The sequence below is a fragment of the Heterodontus francisci genome, chromosome 4, assembly GCF_036365525.1.
Source record: "Heterodontus francisci isolate sHetFra1 chromosome 4, sHetFra1.hap1, whole genome shotgun sequence".
In the NCBI taxonomy this organism is placed as follows: Eukaryota; Metazoa; Chordata; class Chondrichthyes; order Heterodontiformes; family Heterodontidae; genus Heterodontus; species Heterodontus francisci.
In genome coordinates, this window is record NC_090374.1 from 105,129,851 (window position 1) to 105,149,296 (window position 19,446).

Sequence of the window (19,446 nt, forward strand, 5' to 3'; positions counted from 1 at the left end):
AGGTGGGGATTAGATTGGATTAGAGATACAGCACTGAAACAGGCCCTTCGGCCCACCGAGTCTGTGCCGACCAGCAACCACCCATTTATACTAATCCTACACTAATCCCATATTCCTACCAAACATCCCCATCTGTCCCTATATTTCCCTACCACCTACCTATACTAGTGACAATTTATAATGGCCAATTTACCTACCAACCTGCAAGTCTTTTGGCTTGTGGGAGGAAACCGGAGCACCCGGAGAAAACCCACGCAGACACAGGGAGAACTTGCAAACTCCACACAGGCAGTGCCCAGAATCGAACCCGGGTCCCTGGAGCTGTGAGGCTGCAGTGCTAACCACTGCGCCACTGTGCCGCCCAATAGGATGTTGTAGGAATATGGAATTAGTGTAGGATTAGTATTAATGGGTGGTTGATGGTTGGCACAGACTCGGTGGGCCGAAGGGCCTGTTTCAGTGCTGTATAAATAAACTAAAAAAACTAAATCTATTCCCATCCTATTCATGTATTTGTCAAAATGCCTCTTAAACGTCGCTATCGTACCTGCTTCCACCATCTCCCCCGGCAGCAAGTTCCAGCACTCACCACCTTCTGTGTAAAGAACTTGCCTCGCACATCCCTTTTAAACTTTGCCCCTTGCACCTTAAACCTATGTCCCCTAGTAACTGACTGTTCCACCCTGGGAAAAAGCTTCTGACTATCCACTCTGTCCATGCCACTCATAACTTTGTAAACCTCTATCATGTCACCCCTCCACCTCCATCGTTCCAGTGAAAACAATCTGAGTTTATCCAACCTCTCCTCATAGCTAATGCCCTCCAGACCAGGCAACATCCTGGTAAACCTCTTCTGTATCCTCTCCAAAGCCTCCAAGTCCTTCTGGTAGTGTGGCGACCAGAATTGCACGCAATATTCTAAATGTGGCCTAACTAAGATTCTGTACAGCTGCAGCATGACTTGCCACTTTTTATACGCTATGCCCCGACCGATGAAGGCAAGCATGCCGTATGCCTTCATGACTACCTTATCCACCTGCGTTGCCACTTTCAGTGACCTGTGGACCTGTACGCCCAGATCTTTCTGCCTGTCAATACTCCTAAGGGTTCTGCCATTTACTGTATACTTCCCACCTGTATTAGATCTTCTAAAATGTATTACCTCTGGATTAAACTCCATCTGCCATTTCTCCACCCAAGTCTCCAACCGATCTATATCCTGCGGTATCCTCTGACAATCCTCATCACTATCCGCAAATCCGCCAACCTTTGTGTCATCCACAAACTTACTAATCAGACCAACTACATTTTCCTCCTAATCATTTATATATAATACAAACAGCAAAGGTCCCAGCACTGATCCCTGTGGAACACCACTAGTCACAGCCCTCCATTCAGAAAAGCACCCTTCCACTGCTACCCTCTGCCTTCTATGACTGAGCCAGTTCTGTATCCATCTTGCCAGCTCACCTCTGATCCCGTGTGACTTCACCTTTTGTACCAGTCTGCCATGCGGGACCTTGTCAAAGGCTTTACTGAAGTCCATATAGACAACATCCACTGCCCTTCCTTCATCAATCATCTTCGTCACTTCCTCAAAAAACTCAATCAAGTTAATGAGACACGAGCTCCCCTTCACAAAACCATGCTGCCTCTCGCTAATAAGTTTGTTTGTTTCCAAATGGGAGTAAATCCTGTCCCGAAGAATCCTCTCTAATAATTTTCCTACCACTGACGTAAGGCTCACTGGCCTATAATTTCCTGGATTATCCTTGCTACCTTTCTTAAACAAAGGAACAACATTGGTTATTCTCCAGTCCTCTGGGACCTCACCTGTAGCCAATGAGGATACAAAGATTTCTGTCAAGGCCCCAGCAATTTCTTCCCTTGCCTCCCTTAGTATTCTGGGGTAGATCCCATCAGGCCCTGGGGACTTATCTACCTTCATGCTTTACAAGACACCCAACACCTCCTCCTTTTTGATAACAACATGACTGAGACTATCTACACTCCCTTCCCTAGACTCATCATCCACCAAGTCCTTCTCTTTGGTGAATACTGATGCAAAGTACTCATTTAGTACCTCGTCCATTTCCTCTGGCTCCACACATAGATTCCCTCTTCTGTCCTTGAGTGGGCCAACCCTTTCCCTGGTTACCCTCTTGCTCTTTATATATGTATAAAAAGCCTTGGGATTCTCCTTAATCCTGTTTGCCAATGACTTTTCATGACCCCTTTTAGCCCTCCTGACTCCTTGCTTAAGTTCCTCCCTACTTTCTTTATCTTCCTCAAGGGATTCGTCTGTTCCCAGCCTTCTAGCCCTTACGAATGCCTCCTTTTTCTTTTTGACTAGGCTCACAATATCGCTCGTTATCCAAGGTTCCCGAAACTTGCCTTCTTCCTCACAGGAACATGCCGGTCCTGGATTCTAATCAACTGGCGTTTGAAAGCCTCCCACACGTCAGATGTTGATTTACCCTCAAAAAGCCTCCCCCAATCTAAATTCTTCAGTTCCTGCCTAATATTGTTATAATTAGCCTTCCCCCAATTTAGCACCTTCACCCGAGGACTTCTTTGGCCTCCTTGTCTCGGGAGACAATGGGTAAGTGCCTGGAGATGGTCAGTGGTTTTTGGAGCAGCGCCTGGAGTGGCTATAAAGGCCAATACTAGAGTGACAGACTCTTCCACAGGTGCTGCAGAAAAAATTGGTTGTCGGGGCTGTTACACAGTTGGCTCCCCCCTTGCGCTTCTGTCTTTTTTCCTGCCAACTGCTAAGTCTCTTCGACTCGCCATAATTTAGCCCCGCCTTTATGGCTGCCCGCCAGCTCTGGCGATCGCTGGCAACTGACTCCCATGACTTGTGATCAATGTCACAGGACTTCATGTCGCGTTTGCAGATGTCTTTAAAGCGGAGACATGGACGGCTGGTGGGTCTGATACCAGTGGCGAGCTCGCTGTACAATGTGTCCTTGGGGATCCTGCCATCTTCCATGCGGCTCACATGGCCAAGCCATCTCAAGCGCCGCTGACTCAGTGGTGCGTATAAGCTGGGGATGTTGGAAGCCTCGAGGACTTCTGTGTTGGAGATGCGGTCCTGCCACCTGATGCCAAGGATTCTCTGGAGGCAGCGAAGATGGAATGAATTGAGACATCGCTCTTGGCTGACATACGTTGTCCAGGCCTCGCTGCCGTAGAGCAAGGTACTGAGGACACAGGCTTGATACACTCGGACTTTTGTGTTCTGTGTCAGTGCGCCATTTTCCCACACTCTCTTGGCCAGTCTGGACATAGCAGTGGAAGCCTTTCCCATGCGCTTGTTGATTTCTGCATCGTGAGGCAGATTACTGGTGATAGTTGAGCCTAGGTAGGTGAACCCTTGAACCACTTCCAGAGCGTGGTCGCCGATATTGATGGATGGAGCATTTCTGACGTCCTGTCCCATGATGTTCGTTTTCTTGAGGCTGATGGTTAGGCCAAATTCGTTGCAGGCAGCCAACCTGTCAATGAGACTCTGCAGACACTCTTCAGTGTGAGATGTTAAAGCAGCATCGTCAGCAAAGAGGAGTTCCCTGATGAGGACTTTCCGTACTTTGATCTTCGCTCTTAGGCGGGCAAGGTTGAACAACCTGCCCTCTGATCTTGTGTGGAGGAAAATTTGCTTCTTCTGAAGACTTGAACGCGTGTGAGAGCAGCAGCGAGAAGAAAATCCCAAACAGTGTCGGTGCGAGAACACAGCCCTGTTTCACGCCACTCAGGATAGGAAAAGGCTCTTATCCTTATCCACAAGTACCTTAAAACTTACAGAATTATGGTCACTGTTCCCGAAATGCACCCCTACTGAGACTTCGACCACTTGGGCAGACTCATTCCCCAATACCAGGTCCAGTACGGCCCCTTCCCTCGTTGGACTATCTCCATATTGTTTCAAGAAGCTCTCCTGGATGCTCCTCACAAATTCTGCCCCATCCAAGCCCCTAACACTAAGTGAGTCCCAGTCAATATAGGGGAAGTTAAAATCACCCACCACTTCAACCCTGTTACCTTTACATCTTTCCAAAATCTGTCTACATATCTGTTCCTCCACCTCCCGCTGGCTGTTGGGAGGCCTGTAGTAAACCCCCAACATCGTGACTGCACTCTTCGTATTCCTGAGCTCCACCCATATTGCCTCGCTGTGTTACCCCTCCGAGGTGTCCTCCCGCAGTACAGCTGTGATATTCTCGTTAACCAGTAATGCAACACCCTCACCCCTTTTACATCCCCCTCTCTCCTGCCTGAAGCTTCTAAATCCCGGAACATTTAGCTGCTAATCCTGTCCTTCCCTCAACCAAGTCTCTGTAATAGCAACAATATCATAGTTCCAAGTAGTAATCCAAGCTCTAAGTTCATCTGCCTTACCTGTTATACTCCTTGCATTGAAACAAATGCACTTCAGCCCACCAGCCCCGCTGTGCTCAGCAACATCTCCCTGCCTGCTCTTCCTCTTAGATTTACTGGCCTGATTTACTCGTTCCCCCTCATTTATTTCACTTGCTGTCCTACTGCTCTGGTTCCCACCCCCCTGCCACACTAGTTTAAACCCTCCCGAGCAGCAAGTTCAGTGGGAGATAAGTTAGAGTGAGTGAGGAAGCAGAGATATTAAGACAGCCGATGTTACGCCAACAGTTCTCAATGAAAATATCGAGTGAGGGTAAGAGGTCAGAGGGAGAGGTCCAGGTGGATGGAGAATACTGGAGACGGGTAAAAGAATCTGCTGTGCAGAGGGAGGACTCCTGGCCAAAGATGTGCGCGTGAAGGCAAAGACGATGAAAGAAGAGTTCAACATCGTGCCAAACTCCAAATTCATTAATGTGAGGCTTAAGGGGATGAAGCTGAGTCTTTGCTGAGTACAGATCATTCAGAGTCAGAGAGGAGACAGTCAGAGGGTAGCGTGAATACACGGCAAGGGGTAAGAATAGAGAAAGAGATAAGGTCAGAGGGAAGTGAAGGGGAAGGAGGATCCAGAGGGGCATTGTTACCCATGAGTTGTTGTAGTTTGTGATCCTTCATGTCTGAAAGGAAGAAAAACCATTTTTTGTTAAAGCACAGATGAGATGAAGTATGAAGTGAAACTGTGAACCAGGGCAGCTTTGAAATAGAGTGTGTCAGTGTTGCTTCAGACAGAGGTCAAGAGTGTGCATATGGCAGTGCATGGCATTAAGGATGAATCTCAAGATGTGGTGAGAACAGCAGTTTGAGGAACGCTTAATGTTTCAGAGATATCTTTAACCATGGTGTATCCAAAACACAAGGGTGGAATATCAGTTGGAATCCAGATGCAATAAGTCAGAGCCGGAGACAGTTACTGAGAAAGGAGATGTGACTGTGAAAGCGAGTTTTTGTAGATAGCTGATCAAAGACGAGAAGGGAAATAGAAAGCAATAAAGGTGAACAAGGTAAAAGAGACAAACAGAAATCCTGCCGGAGAGAAGAGCAGAATAACTTCCAGGATGTTCTGGAAGAGAAGTAGCAGTTAATTAAACACAAATACAATAATAGAAATAGAAAATGCTGGAAATACTCAGCAAGACAAGCTGCATCTGTGGAGAGAAAAAGAGAGTTAAGGGGCAGGATTTTATCCTGTCCTTGGAGACAGGCATGGATGCAGGGCGGACAAACAAAATGTCAAGGGGTGCCAATCCCGACATTGCCCAGGCCTTCTGCCATTTTGTCCGGGGCGAGGAAGGCCAAGGATGGCCTTCCCATCCCAGGCCAATTGAGGCCCTTAAGTGAGCAATTATTGGCCACTTAAGGGCCTCTTCGTGCCTCCACTTCAATTTCATTGACGGCGAAGCGGCCCCCTGTTGCATGGAGAAACTGCCAGTTAAAGCCTAGTGGCCTCCTAGTGGGGTCGGTAGTGGGGGGTCCCTCCTTTGGGGGAAATCCAGGGCCCCTGGAAGGGTCCCCCAGCAGTAATGGCTGGCCCCGCGGGAAGACTCCCCACCCTCACCAACCCAAACCCCACCCCATTGCTGGGGCCTGCCTGAATGGCCCCAGCGACCATGACCACACCTACCTGTCCTGTGGTCTCCTCCTTCTTCGGTACTGCAGGACCTCCTGGTGGCGCTGCCTGTACTGCCGAGCTGCCGGCCCTCCAATTGGCCAGCAGCTCTGAAGGTGGGAGTTCATCCCTGAAAGGGACAGCGTCTTGGACGGCGAGCAGTTAATTGGCTACCTGCTGTTAAATAGCAACAGGGGTCTGACAGATGGCCAAGGCGGGTTCTCCCCTCACCTTCCAGCCCATCACTGGGACCTCTGTCACGGAATAAAATTTGGCCCAATGTTTCAGGTTGCTAACCTTTCATCGGAACTGGGAAAAGTTAGAAAGGTAATAGCTTTTAAGCATTATGTTCCATGACCACTCCTTTTAGCCTTGCACCACCAACCCTTTTGTCATTTAATTTCTCCTGTCTTCTACCCTATCACAGACCCTCCCTTTTGTTATTTTTCCCACCCTTCCCCTTTTACTTGCTTAAAAGTTTTGCTATGTCAAAAGCGCTATATAAAATCAAGCTGTGGTTTTTTTTTTAGATTTAGAAAATGTATCTTTAATTATATAACTGTTTAAATGCTTGTCTCTACTGAAGTGAAGACTTTCAAATGGTGCTGTCCCTGTCACCAATGTGTTTATTTAAAATTAATGAGGCTCTGAGTAGCGGGTTTCAGATAACTAGAAAATGAAAGCTCGTGAATTAATCATTTTAAATGTATTCTGTGTGTCTTAATTTGGTGTGACAGTACATGAACAGGACACAACACAGTGTAAGGTGGAAGGATATAGATTTATTTGAAAAGGTTGACCAGTACAGCATAAATACATTGTAAATAATTTATAGGCCAGTTATACTATATACATCAGCATGAAGTGGTTTCGGTTTCACATCAATGCAAAATTCTTTAATTTGGGCACAAGGTCACCAGAAATGTATACCCATAACCAAGTGCAAAGTATATTTAAACAGTTTCCAAACTATCCATTAGCCTAATGGGGATCCATTTAAGCATAATTTTTAACTTAGTCTTGGAGTAGATTTCATTGGAATAAAACACAATTAAATCATTAGATCACCCTACAATTTCTGCTATAATAAAATCAAAACGTTAAATTGGTAGCATCATTTACTCGAATCTTTCTTTTGTTTTATCATGGTAATTGTACTTATACTCACTAAAAGTAATGTTATAATGTCACATCAATTACATGCAATACTACAGGAAAAAAAAACTGCTCAGGTTGAGCTTGGCAACTGAATGGATAAAGATCAGAATGATTATTTATATAAAAGCCTCAATTTTGACCTCTCAGTAATTATATGCTGGCAATAGTTGGCTCCTTTGCAGAGTTAGCTCATAACATAACTGTCATTCTAGCTGTTTCAGAAATGGATTTTAGAATTCACACTGGCCTCTAACAACATAGTTCCACCATAAACATCATTGTGCAATCCATGTTTGGTTATGAAAACCTGCAGCCAAATCAGCTCACAGTTATACTGCAGCAACATGTCTGCAAAAGCAGGAGATTGTTGGTTTTGGTTGTTTCCATACTGACCAGTTCAAACGTTATACTGAATGCTGAGGACCAGATTTTATCTAAATTTGGAGCCATTCTGGTTTTCAATATGCAATAGAAATTGAATGTAAATGAGTGTGGTGATTGGAACTATGGGGATCATTTTAACTTAACTTGCTGGATGGGAACTCCACATGATCGGGTGGAATGCCAGTTTTACATCCCATCCAATATTATTATCCACTGGCTTTAATTGACAGCAAAATCAGGTGGGGTGTAAAACCAGCATTACATCCAATCTTGTCAGTTTTCTGATGGGCAGGTTAGGTTTTAAATTGCCTTTCCCCCCACCACGTGTTTTACTTCAAGCGATGGCACTTCTCTGTATACATACACTGTCACCTAAATCTTCTATTGACACTTGATCCATTTGGTCCACCTCATTCCCAAGAACCAAGTCTAGCAATGCCTCCCCTCACGTTGGACCGGAAACATACTGCTGTAGAAACATTTCCTGAACACACTCCAGGAAATCTTGCCCCCTCTGCCCTTGACACTAATAGTATCCGAGTCTATATTTGGATAATTAAAATCCCCATTATAACTACTCTATAATACTTGCATCTCTCTGTAATTTCCTTGCAAATTTGTTCTTCTTCATCCTTGCCACTAGTTGGTGGCCTATAGACTACCGAGCAATGTAATTGCACCTTAGCTCTAGTCAAATAGATTCCATCCTTGACCCCTCAGGGATATCCTCTTTCTCCAGCACTGCAGTGCTCTCCTTAATCAATACTGCCACTCCTCCCCCTTTTCTTCCTTTTCTATCTTTCCTGAACACCTTGTATTCAGGAATATTTAACACCCAGTCCTCCCCTTCTTTGAGCCAGGTCTCTGTTATAGCCACAACATCATATTTCCAAATGTTATTCTGCGCCTGTAACTCACCAATCTTATTAACAACACTCCATGCATTCACATACATGCATGTTAACCCTGATTTAGATTTAATACTTTCTCCCTTACTCTGAACCCACCTAATAACTTACTCTTCCCTACTCTAGTGCTATCAATCTCTCCCAGTATGCTGCCTTGTTGTTCCTCTCTGATATTTCCTCCTGGTTCCCACACCCCTGCCAAGTTTGTTTAAACCCTTCCCAATAGCACTAGCAAATCGCCCCACAAGGAAATTTGTCCCAGCTTTGTTCAGTTGCAACTTACCTGGCCTGTACAGGTCTCACCTTCTCCAGAACTGGTCCCAGTGTCCCAGGAATCTAAAGCCCTCCCTCCTGCACCATCTTTCCAGCCACGCATTCATCTGCACTATCCTCCTATTTCTATACTCACTTGTGCATGGTACTGGGAGTAATCTGCAGATGACCACTTTTGAGGTTATGCTTGCTAATTTCTTACCTAGGACCACATCCCTCTTCCTACCTATGTCATTGGTACCAATGTAGATCACTGCTGGCTGTCCACCCTCCCCCCTCAGGATGCTCTGCAGTTGTTCAGTGACATCCTTGACAATGGCACCAGGGAGGCAACACACCGTCCAGGATTCACATCTGCAACCACAGAAACACCTGTCTGTTCCCTTGACTATCGAATCTCCTATCACTATTGTTCTTACAGTCTTCTTTGTGCCCCCTTGTCCAGCTGAGCCAGCCATGATGCCATGGCCTTGGCTCTGACTGCACTCCCAGATGAACCATTACTTTCCTCAATATTCAGAACTGAATATCAGTTGAAGAGTGAGAAACACTCAGGGGTCGTCTGCACTACCTGCCTGTTTCTTCTTGACTGTCTGGTGGTCACCTATTCACTCTCTGTCCCTGCATACTCGTAAGCTATGGGTTGGCCACATCTATAAACATGCTATCCACAAAGCTCTCAGCCTCATGAATGCTTTGCAGTGATGCCGGCAGCTACTCAAGTTCTGAAAGCCGGAGCTCAAGCTGCTGCAACTGATGACACATCCTGCACATATGGTTATCCAGGACATAAGAAGTGTCCCGCAGTTCCTACATAGCACAAGATGCGCACTCCAGAGGTTGGAGCAGCCTTGCCATTCCTCTATCTGTTAGTTAATAAACCTTGGTACTACTAATAAATCTTATTAATGTGAATAAACCTTATTAATACTAATAAACTCTATTAATACTTAATATACCTCACGTTTAAAAAAAGAAAGATAGGACACACCAGTTTATTCCCTAGTTTCAATAAGATACAAACAGGAACAGGAGTAAGTCATTTGGCCCTTTAAGCCTTCTCTGGCATTCAAAAAGATCATGGCTGATCTAATTGTAACCTCAACTCGACATTCCCACCTACTCCTGATTACCTTTCACCCACCCCCCCCCCCTTGATTATCAAGAATCTATCTATCTCTGCCTTAAACATATTCAAAGACATTGCTTCCACTGCCTTTTGAGGAAGAGAGTTCCAAAGACTCACGACCCTCTGAGAGAAAAAATGTCTCCTCATCTCTGTCTTAAATGGGTGACCCTTTATTTTTAAACAGTGTCCACCAGTTCTAGATGCTCCCACTAGGGAAACATCCTTTCCACATCCACCCTGTCAAGACCCCTCAGGAACTTATATATTTCAATCAAGTCACCTCTTACTCTTCTGAACTCCAGCGGATACCAGCCTAGCCTGTCCAACCTTTCCTCATAAGACAACACGCCCATTCCAGGTATTAGTGGAGTAAACCTTCACTGAATTGCTTCCAACGTATTTACATCCTTCCTTAAATAAGGAGACCAATAATGTACACAGTACTTCAGATGTGGTCTCACCAATGCCCTGTATAACTGAAGCATAACCTCCCTACTTTTGTATTCAATTCCCCTCACGATAAACGATAACATTCTATTAGCTTTCCTAATTACTTGCTGTACGTGCATACTAATCTTTTGTGATTCATGCACTAGGACACCCAGATCCCTCTGCATCTCCAATCTCTCACCATTTAGATAATATGCGTCTTTTGTATTCTTCCTGCCAAAATGGACAATTTCACACTTTCCCACATTATACTCCATTTGCCAGATCTTTGCCAATTCACTTAACCTATCTATATCCCTTTGTAGCCTTATAGCCTCTTCACAACTTACTTTCCTTCCTATCTTTGTGTCATCAGCATATTTCACAACCATACCTTTGCTTCCTTCATCCAAGCCATTTATATAAATTGTAAAAAGTTGAGGCCCCAGCACTGATCCCTGTGGCACACCACTCATTACATCTTGCCAACCAGAAAGTGATCCATTTACGCCAACTCTGTTTCCTGTTAGCTAGCCAATCTTCTATCCATGCCAATATGTTACCCCCTACGCCATGAGGTTTTATTTTCTGCAATAACCTTTAATGTGGCACCTTATTAAATGCCTTCTGGAGATCTAAGTACAGTACATCACCAGTTCCCCTTTATCCACAGCACATGTTACTTCTTCAGGGAACTCCAATAAATTGGTTAAACATGATTTCCCTTTCAGGAAACCATGTTAACCCTGCCTGATTACCTTGAATTTTTCTAATTGCCCTGCTATAATGTCTTTAATAATAGCTTCTAACATTTTCCCTATTACAGATGTTAAGCTAATTGGGCTGTGATTTCCTGCTTTCTGTCTCCCTCCCTTTTTGAATAAAGGAGTTACATTCACTATTTTCCAATCTAATGGAACCTTCCCCGCATCTCGGGAATTTTGGAAAATTAAAAGCAACGCATCAACTATCTCACTAGCCACTTCTTTTAAGACCCTAGGTTGAAGTCCATCAGGACCTGGGGACTTGTCAGCCCGCAGCTCCAACAATTTGCTCAGTACCAATTCCTGGTGATTGTAATTTTCTTGAGTTCCTCCCTCCCTTCCATTTCCAGATTTACAGCTATTTCTGGGATGTTACTTGTATCCTCTGTGGTGAAGACCGATGCAAAATACCTGTTCAATTCATCTGCCATCTCCTTATTTTCCCTTATTAATTCCCCAAACTCACTTTCTATAGGACCAACACTCACTTTGTTAACACTTTTCTTTTTCAAACATTGCTAGGAAATACTCACCACTCAATCACCTGCCTGCTTCCCTGTGATATCACACTTCGATTTTTTTTTTCTAAACGCAGGCTTTGAACCAACAGAGTGGCGACAGTGGCTAGTCCTGCTCCACTGTCACTATTTCCCACTGTTCTCACAGTGAAGTCTCGCTCTCTCTCCTTGGCTCTTTTATGTACCACTCCGCTGTCGCTGTTTCCTGCCACTCTCACAGGGAAGTCTCGCTGTCTCGCCTGGGCTCTTTATGCCCCTCTTCACTCTTGCTGTTTCCTGCCAATCTCACAGTCATAAAACCATGTTGACTCTGCTCAATTGTATTACGATTTTCTAAATGTCTTGCTAATATTTCCTTAATAATGGATTCCAATATTCTTCCAGTAACAGATGTTAGGATAACTGGCCTATAGTTTCCTGTTTTCTCGTCTTCCTCCTTTCTTGAATAGAGGTGTTGGGCTGGATTTTAAGAGCCCGCTGTCACTCTCGGCGGCAAGCTCAGAAAATGGTAGCCTGCATGCGTAAGCCTTAGAGCCAACGCAATCTCCCGCATGACAGCTCATTTAAATGGCAGGGGCGGCACCCCCCCCCACCCCAATCGGGATGGGGTGGGCTGTCTGAAGCCAGCAATGGTGTCAGCTGCCTGTGCGCAGGCGCCGGCACCATTTTTAAAGCCAGCCTTGTCTGCAAATTTGAATTTTTAAAGCGAACCCCCCCCAAAATTTACAAAATAAGATTGTAACACCCCTTTCCAAGCCCCTAATAAAAATTACAGTAAACTTTTGCCCTTTCCCTCCCAAAACACTTACTTTTGGATTCTAACCTTATCCCCCAGACTGCACAAGTTTGAAAGTGCACGCCTTCCCACCATCCCTTACACTAATGCTGCTTAATTGACCCCGCTCCCCCCACCGCAGTAAAAATCTTAGCTCCTCCTCCCCCCCTACCAGTTTCATGCCTGCTTTTCCCAGGCAGGGAATTGAAGGCGTGGGAGTGCTGGCTGCTGCGTTGATGATTGCAACGGGCCCGGACGATTCAAGGTAAGTTGATTTAAATTTATTAATCTCATTAATTTCAATATTTAAATCTAGGTCCCGTCGCCCAGCGGCGGGGGAGGGGGAGCAGGAGGCCACCATGGAGCCTTGCTGCCGCTGGCAGATTCGGGCCAGGCCCTCCTGACATCTGCCTCTGTGGCGGGCTCTGCTGCAACCATCTTCCAGTTTCCCGCTACCCCCCCACCATGGAGTCTGATGTCATGGGCTTTGTAAAATCCAGCCCGTTACATTTGTGGTTTTCAAATCTGCTGGGACCTTTCCAGAATCCAGGGAATTTTGGAATATTACAACGAATGCATCCACTATCTCAGCAGCCACTTCTTTTAAGACCCGAGGATGCAGGCCATCAGGTCCAGGGGACTTGTCAGCTTTTAGTCCCATTAGTTTTCCAAGTACTTTTTCTGTTGTGATCGTGATTGTTTCAAGTTCCTCCCTCACTTTTGCCTCCTGCTTTTCTACTATTCTCGGGATACTTTTATTGTCTTCTACCATGAAGACAGATACAAAATACTTTTTCAAAGTCTCTGCCATTTCCTTGTTTCCCATTATTAATTCCCCATTATCATCCTCTAAGAGACCAACATTTGCTTTAGCTACTCTCTTCCTTTTTATATACTTGTAGAAGCTCTAACTGTTTTTATATTTCTTGCTAGTTCACTCTCATATTCTAATTTCTCCCTCTTTATTATTCTTTTAGTCATCCTTTGCTGGTTCCTAAAATTGTCTCAATCTTCTGGCCTACCACTAATCTTCACAGAATTGTATATCTTTTCTTTCAATTTGATGCCATCCTTAACTTCCTTAATTAGCCACAGATGGTACATCCTTCTCGTAGGGTCTTCTTTTCTCAGTGGTATATATCTTTGTTGAGACTTATGAAATATTGCCTTCAATGTCTGTCACTGCTTAACTATTGTGTTACCTTTTAACTTATTTTCACAGTCCACTGTAGCCAACTTTGTTATCATACGTTTGTAATTGCCTTTATTTAAGCTAAAGACACTAGTTTCAAACTCATGTTTCTTACCAGCAAACTGAATGTGAAATTCTAACATGTTATGATCACTCTTGCCTAGAGGAACCATTACTATGAGATCATTGTTTCTGACAATGGAATATAGTGATTTGAACTGACTTGCTTGTCACAGAATTCCCTCCAGTACCTGATGCATAGATGTTAATATAATCTGAACAAAATCTGAGTGCTTTGAAAGCCTCACTTAGAAGCAGTGATCATTTTGGTGTCTACACATGGTAGGTGATATAGAGGCTTTGAGGAGTGCCACAAGAATGATATACAGCTTAAAACAATTAAGCTTAAAAGATGAGGGTATTTACTTTAGAGAAGCATAAACTCTGGGGAACTGATAGAGTTACTTAACATAATGAAGGGACTAGACTGTGTTCATATAGATAGATTATTTCAATTAGTGAGATTAGGAATGATTGGGGATCATGCATTTAAGTTGAGTAAGGGTCAAATTAGGTGGGATGTCAGGAGGTTCATTTTACTGCAGAGGATAGTAGACCGATGGAATAAGCTGCCAGCTTCTGCGGTGAGTGTTGATTTGCTGCACACCTCCAAAAATAAGCTTCACCAATTCCTAGATTGGACAGAGATTATGGAATACAAAGCATAGGTGGAAAATAAGTAATAAAAATCATAGTAAATTTGGAACCCTGGGCTAGTTTTGATTACCTAATCGAGTCAGTGAGGAATTTTTCAGATATTTTTCTCTCCCTAAATGGGCTGTAGACATTTTTGCATGCTTTTTGCCTCTTGCAGGAGATCACATGACTTCTGGTGAGTGGGACATTTTGTAAATCATGATACTTAAGGCATCATGGCTGTATGATGGACCAGCTGGTCATCTTCTGTACTCATTTTTGGGCTGAGAACTTGAAGCTAAATCAAAAGGAGACACAGGCTTACATGTAGCTTACACAGAACAGCTAGCTTCAGAACTAGAATTACAGAATTATATCATAGTCTTGGTATTTATTTTCCAACAGTGAGCATTGAGATGGATAATGATGAAAGAGACGATGAGGAGCAAGATGAAGAAACAGGTGAGATGTTATCCAATGCACGTGCATTATCTTCATCACGCTATATGTATATGTGTAGACACACTACAAATATAGACTAACCATGAAATATCACCATGGTAAAATGGCTTGTAAGGTATTTTACCAAAATTCCATGGAGGAGGATATAATTTCCTAGATTTTGTGCTGGGCATGCCCTGATTTTGCCGTGCTCATCAGGGAGACATCAGTGAGAAATGGGATGGAGACCTATATAGCTGCATTTCTGACTACTGTAGCACCTACTGCACTTTTCATTGTCATCTGTCAGAAATGCTTGGCCCTATTTGAGAGGGTACATTGCAAATAAGGTAATAATGAAGTGGTATCATAAAGCTCATTTTCCATCAGATGCAGCTAAAAGAATTCTCTTAGTCATTTTGTTTTGTTTTCTGTTTCCATCTGCCTTTGTGCCACTTGATGAAGAGCTGTCTGTCCTTCTTACCCCCAGTTACAGATGTGGCATGATGTATTTCCTATTTCAAATTCCTCTCTATTTCTGCTTCTTGGAAGAAGCGGAGGAGAAACAGAAACTGCTTGGCTCCTTAATGTTCAAATAGCATGATGGGATCTTTAATATTATCTGAACCATCGGAACAGGCACACAGTGCCTTGGTTTAACATTAGATCCAAAGGACAGTACTTCTAACAATGCAACACTTCCTTAGTACTTGAATGAATTGTTAGCTCTATGAAAAGCTATGATTTATCCTTTATGTTGTTTATTTTGTAAACTTTAAGTTAACTGACAAAGCCAAATATCATTGGATCATTAGATATAATGTCCACTGCCTGCAACTTTAAACATAAGATTATAAATTTGTTTTATTATTGTATCAAACAAACTTGTAAGTAAATTAACCATATTGGGAATAATGAGATATTGGAAAATAGTTCAACTGGTGTCAGGAAAATTACCAACCCCTTATCCTTTAGGCTTATTCATGAATAATGTCACCAGGAATTATTTTTTATATCGCACTGTTCCTCATTGGTTTTTATTTAGTTGTATGTTTAGGATTAGAGCTACTGATTCAGTACAAATGTAAGACAAAACTCTGTCCATTCTTAATTAAGATAATGACGACTCCGACGTGGAACCACAACACACCAAGAAAACAGCACAAAGGAATAAAAAGGGAAATGGAAAGAGAAAGGTTGAACAAGAATCAGAGGAGAAATCTGACCCATCAGAAGATGAAAAAGAAAAGAAAAGTAGTAAGAAAAATATGAAAAATAGGAACAAAGCAATCAACAAAAACAATTCAAATGAACCAGAGGAAGAAATAACTAAAAGTAGGAAGAACAGAAAAAATGTAAAATCTAAGAAGAAAGATTCTGATGATGACGATAATGATGATGAGTCAGTGGACCAAAAAAAGAACGGAAAAAGGAGTAAAAAACAAATGGACAGTGAGAGTGAAGAGGAGGATAACAAGAAAAAGGGCAAGAAAAAGGATAAGAATGATAAAGAGAAGGATGGCAAAAAGGACAGAGGCAAAAAAAAGAAAGGTAGTTCAAGGTATGTCTAATTTTTCCAGAAATTGGAACTGACTGGATGCAAAATGGAAAATAATTTAATGAGTGAAGAACTGGAATATTTATGTTTGCATAATTGATTTGTCAAGTTTGCAGAAAACTGCCATTTTGCTGTTTTATAGGTGTATGCAGTCCAGCCTGTGTAGATTTGTTTCATTTAATCAATCCAGATTTAGAACTTAGAACAATTTAGGTGTTTTGCTGAATTTCCTCTTTTAGTTACAGACTGGAGTTAGTAAAGATCGAAGAATGGTTTACCTGGCAGTTGTCACTTCTCAGTCAATGAATGAAAGTTGTAGAAAGTAAAAATGGTGCAAATAGAAACAACATTGGGGAGATAAATATAAATCTATTGTACAGTTTTAATTAAAATATAAAATGTACGCCTAACCCTGATAAACAGACTTTGCAGGCCTTATATCATTGAACAGTGACGCTGAAACATTTTGTACTCTTAGTCACTTATTTTTTGTATTTGCGAGTATTATGTAAAAGTTGTTGTGTTGCTCACGTCTGCTGCTAGTTTTAATGTTTTTAGCAAATAAATTAACAATGTAGTCTAAATCTAAGAAGCAGATGGATGAAGATATTGCTTCAAGAGATACGTCGGTACTTTGTGTCAACAAATTAGGTATCACCATCAGAATGTGTTATAAACAAAAGTCCATCTGACAACAAACCTTACATACGTAATGCCTCATTTCATGGTGTGATCCTAATTGTTGCTGGTAAAAGAGAATCTAATCTTTCATTCTTTAACTGGAAACAACCTCAACTTTTTATTGGCTATGGCATTTAAAATTTGTATCACATGATGACCTCACCTCAATTTCCATTTATAAAATTAAAAAATGAAGCCTCCACAATTTACTTGATTACAATTAATAGAGAATTCTGATTCAAAAAGAGTTCCAATTGATTTGAAGGAATCTAAATTAGGCCCAGTTTGCACCATTTTGTCCAATTAGTTAGATCCCTTAAAAAATTTGTCATATGTGTACTTGGAGAAAATCTTGCTTTTTTGTGGCTTTTTCTGTGTGAGCATTGCAATTTCCAAACTCCTTGACTCCAGCCTTAAGTATGACAACGGTTGACAGCAGGTAAGCAGTTTTTTTTTTAACATTTGAACATTTGAAACTTCGTTGTTTCATCAATGAGATGTGAGTGGAGGTGCTCTGGTTCATGGATGGGCAGTGGTATTCATTTGCAATGGATGTCATTCCTGCCAGATCAAATAGGGAATTTCCAAGGTCAGCCTACATAGAATTACATTGAGCCATAATTGCCATGGCAGGCCACCTAATGGCATTTGTCGTTCTCTAGACTTTCCATTGCAGATTTAGGTTTTTACATTCTTTGTGTGGCAAGTTGCCAAAAGTGTGTGCTGATAAGGGGGCAGCAAAGGAAACAAGGTATCTGAGACCTGAGTGAACAGGGTGAGCAACTGTATATCTCCTTAATAGTCAGATTGAAGTATTGTGAACTAAACAGTGCAAGACTGAGAAGGGAATGTGAATTAGAGTGGGTGATTTCAATGTCAAATCAGGTACAGAAAGCATAATAAAGGGCAGAATTTTAACTGCGAAGGGAGTGGGGGTGGGTGGGGGGGGGGTGTGGTCATGATGGTTGTGGGCTTGCATGTTGTGATATTGCTTTAATTGCTTTAATACTAGTTAACACACTACTGAATATGTAAATAGTTTAGTTACATCATCATAGGAAGTGATGCAAGCTAACATGGATACAGTTGGAGCAGTGCTAGTCAGTAGGTAGCACATATATTGAAGAGCTCTCCTGTAGTTCTGTTATTCTGTAAGAAAGAACCCTTCATTTAGTTTACCAATCATTGTCATAGTGTTTGTGTTAAGAACCCAATAACACAATATGCTGGCAGCAGAACACAATAGGGTAGCAGCAATGCAGAGGTGCACAATGTGTTAGCAGTAGTGTTCAACAGTGACAGTGATCACAAGCAAGATATCGTGGACAATGACTTCTCCAGTATAAAGCCATAAAAGCCTGGGACAACAGTGAGAATAGCTGGAAGAAGCAATGGCAGCGCAACATAGGACCGGATTCGAAAGCCACCCTCAAGAATCGGTACTCCGAGAGAGAGTGAATAATCAAAAGGGTGAGTTTTATCAAATGGTAGCTGGCCAGAAATGCAGTGTTCTGGTGGAATCAGGCTCAAAAGAGATAAAAGAGTAAATCCGAATCAGGGTTGCGAGACTGTACCGCCATAAAGCAACATGATTTTCCTGCCAAAAAGAGCTCCTTGGGCGGAGTCCATGCAGAGGCTGAAAGCCCTGTTGCAGCCATAGATCTCAGGGAGTGGCAGAGGCCCAGTGCTGCAGGCACAGTAGACCTGCCTTGCTGTTTTCCCTGAAGGAAGGCTATTAAAAAGAAAATTCTTGTAAGAAAGAAATTTTGATGCCACGACTACAAAATCCCCAGCTATGAACTGGAACGTTCTGGATGTCCTTCATGAATTCCAACTACTTCAACAGCATATGGAGTTATGCTTTTTATATCTTGCAGTCATAGAACTCAACAAGCAAGCAATAAAAATAAAGATAGCAATTGGCAATGAAAGTCTACATCGCATCAACACTTCTGGACTGTCTGAAGCAGACCAGAAAGGCCCATCTAAAACTCTGGACAACGCTGGAAGAACAATTCAGAGTCAAAGTCAACTTCAGGAACCATCGACTCAAATTAATGGCCTATAGACAACAGCACAAAGAAACTATTGACCAGTTCATTAGTAGATGTCGAGAAAAAGGCAGAGAGTGCAACTTCTCAGACTCAGAACTCTCTGACAGAATAATGGAGCTCGTAATTGCATTGACTCCAATAGAGGCTTTCCAAAAGGATCTGCTTGTTAAGAAAAAAGGATAGCACATTGACACTCTCCTCAAAGATGGCAGAAGGTACAAAGCCATAACTGTGAGCTGGCAATATCTACAAGCACTTGGAGCAGCAATAACCAAAAGTGAGGTAGCCAAGGCACCTCAACAGGGCAAGACATGTGGCAAATGTGGTTTAATGCTAGAGTCTATTATAAAGGATGTGATAGCAGAACACCTGGAAAGCATAAACGGGATTGGACAAAGTCAGCATGGGTTTACGAAAGGGACATCATGCTTAACAAATCTACTGGA

The 19,446-nt window shown here is 42.8% G+C and overlaps 1 long non-coding RNA gene across 1 annotated transcript in view; it reads left to right on the forward strand.

Annotated features, from left to right (window-relative positions):
- The window catches only part of LOC137368697 (uncharacterized), a 173,357-nt gene extending 157,454 nt beyond the window's left edge, over positions 1–15,903 (forward strand). Inside the window, exons 2-3 of the long non-coding RNA XR_010974805.1 lie at positions 14,672–14,728; positions 15,824–15,903. This is a non-coding gene — a long non-coding RNA (uncharacterized lncRNA). The remainder of the gene's footprint in view (positions 1–14,671; positions 14,729–15,823) is intronic.
- The last annotated feature ends 3,543 nt before the right edge of the window (positions 15,904–19,446 follow it).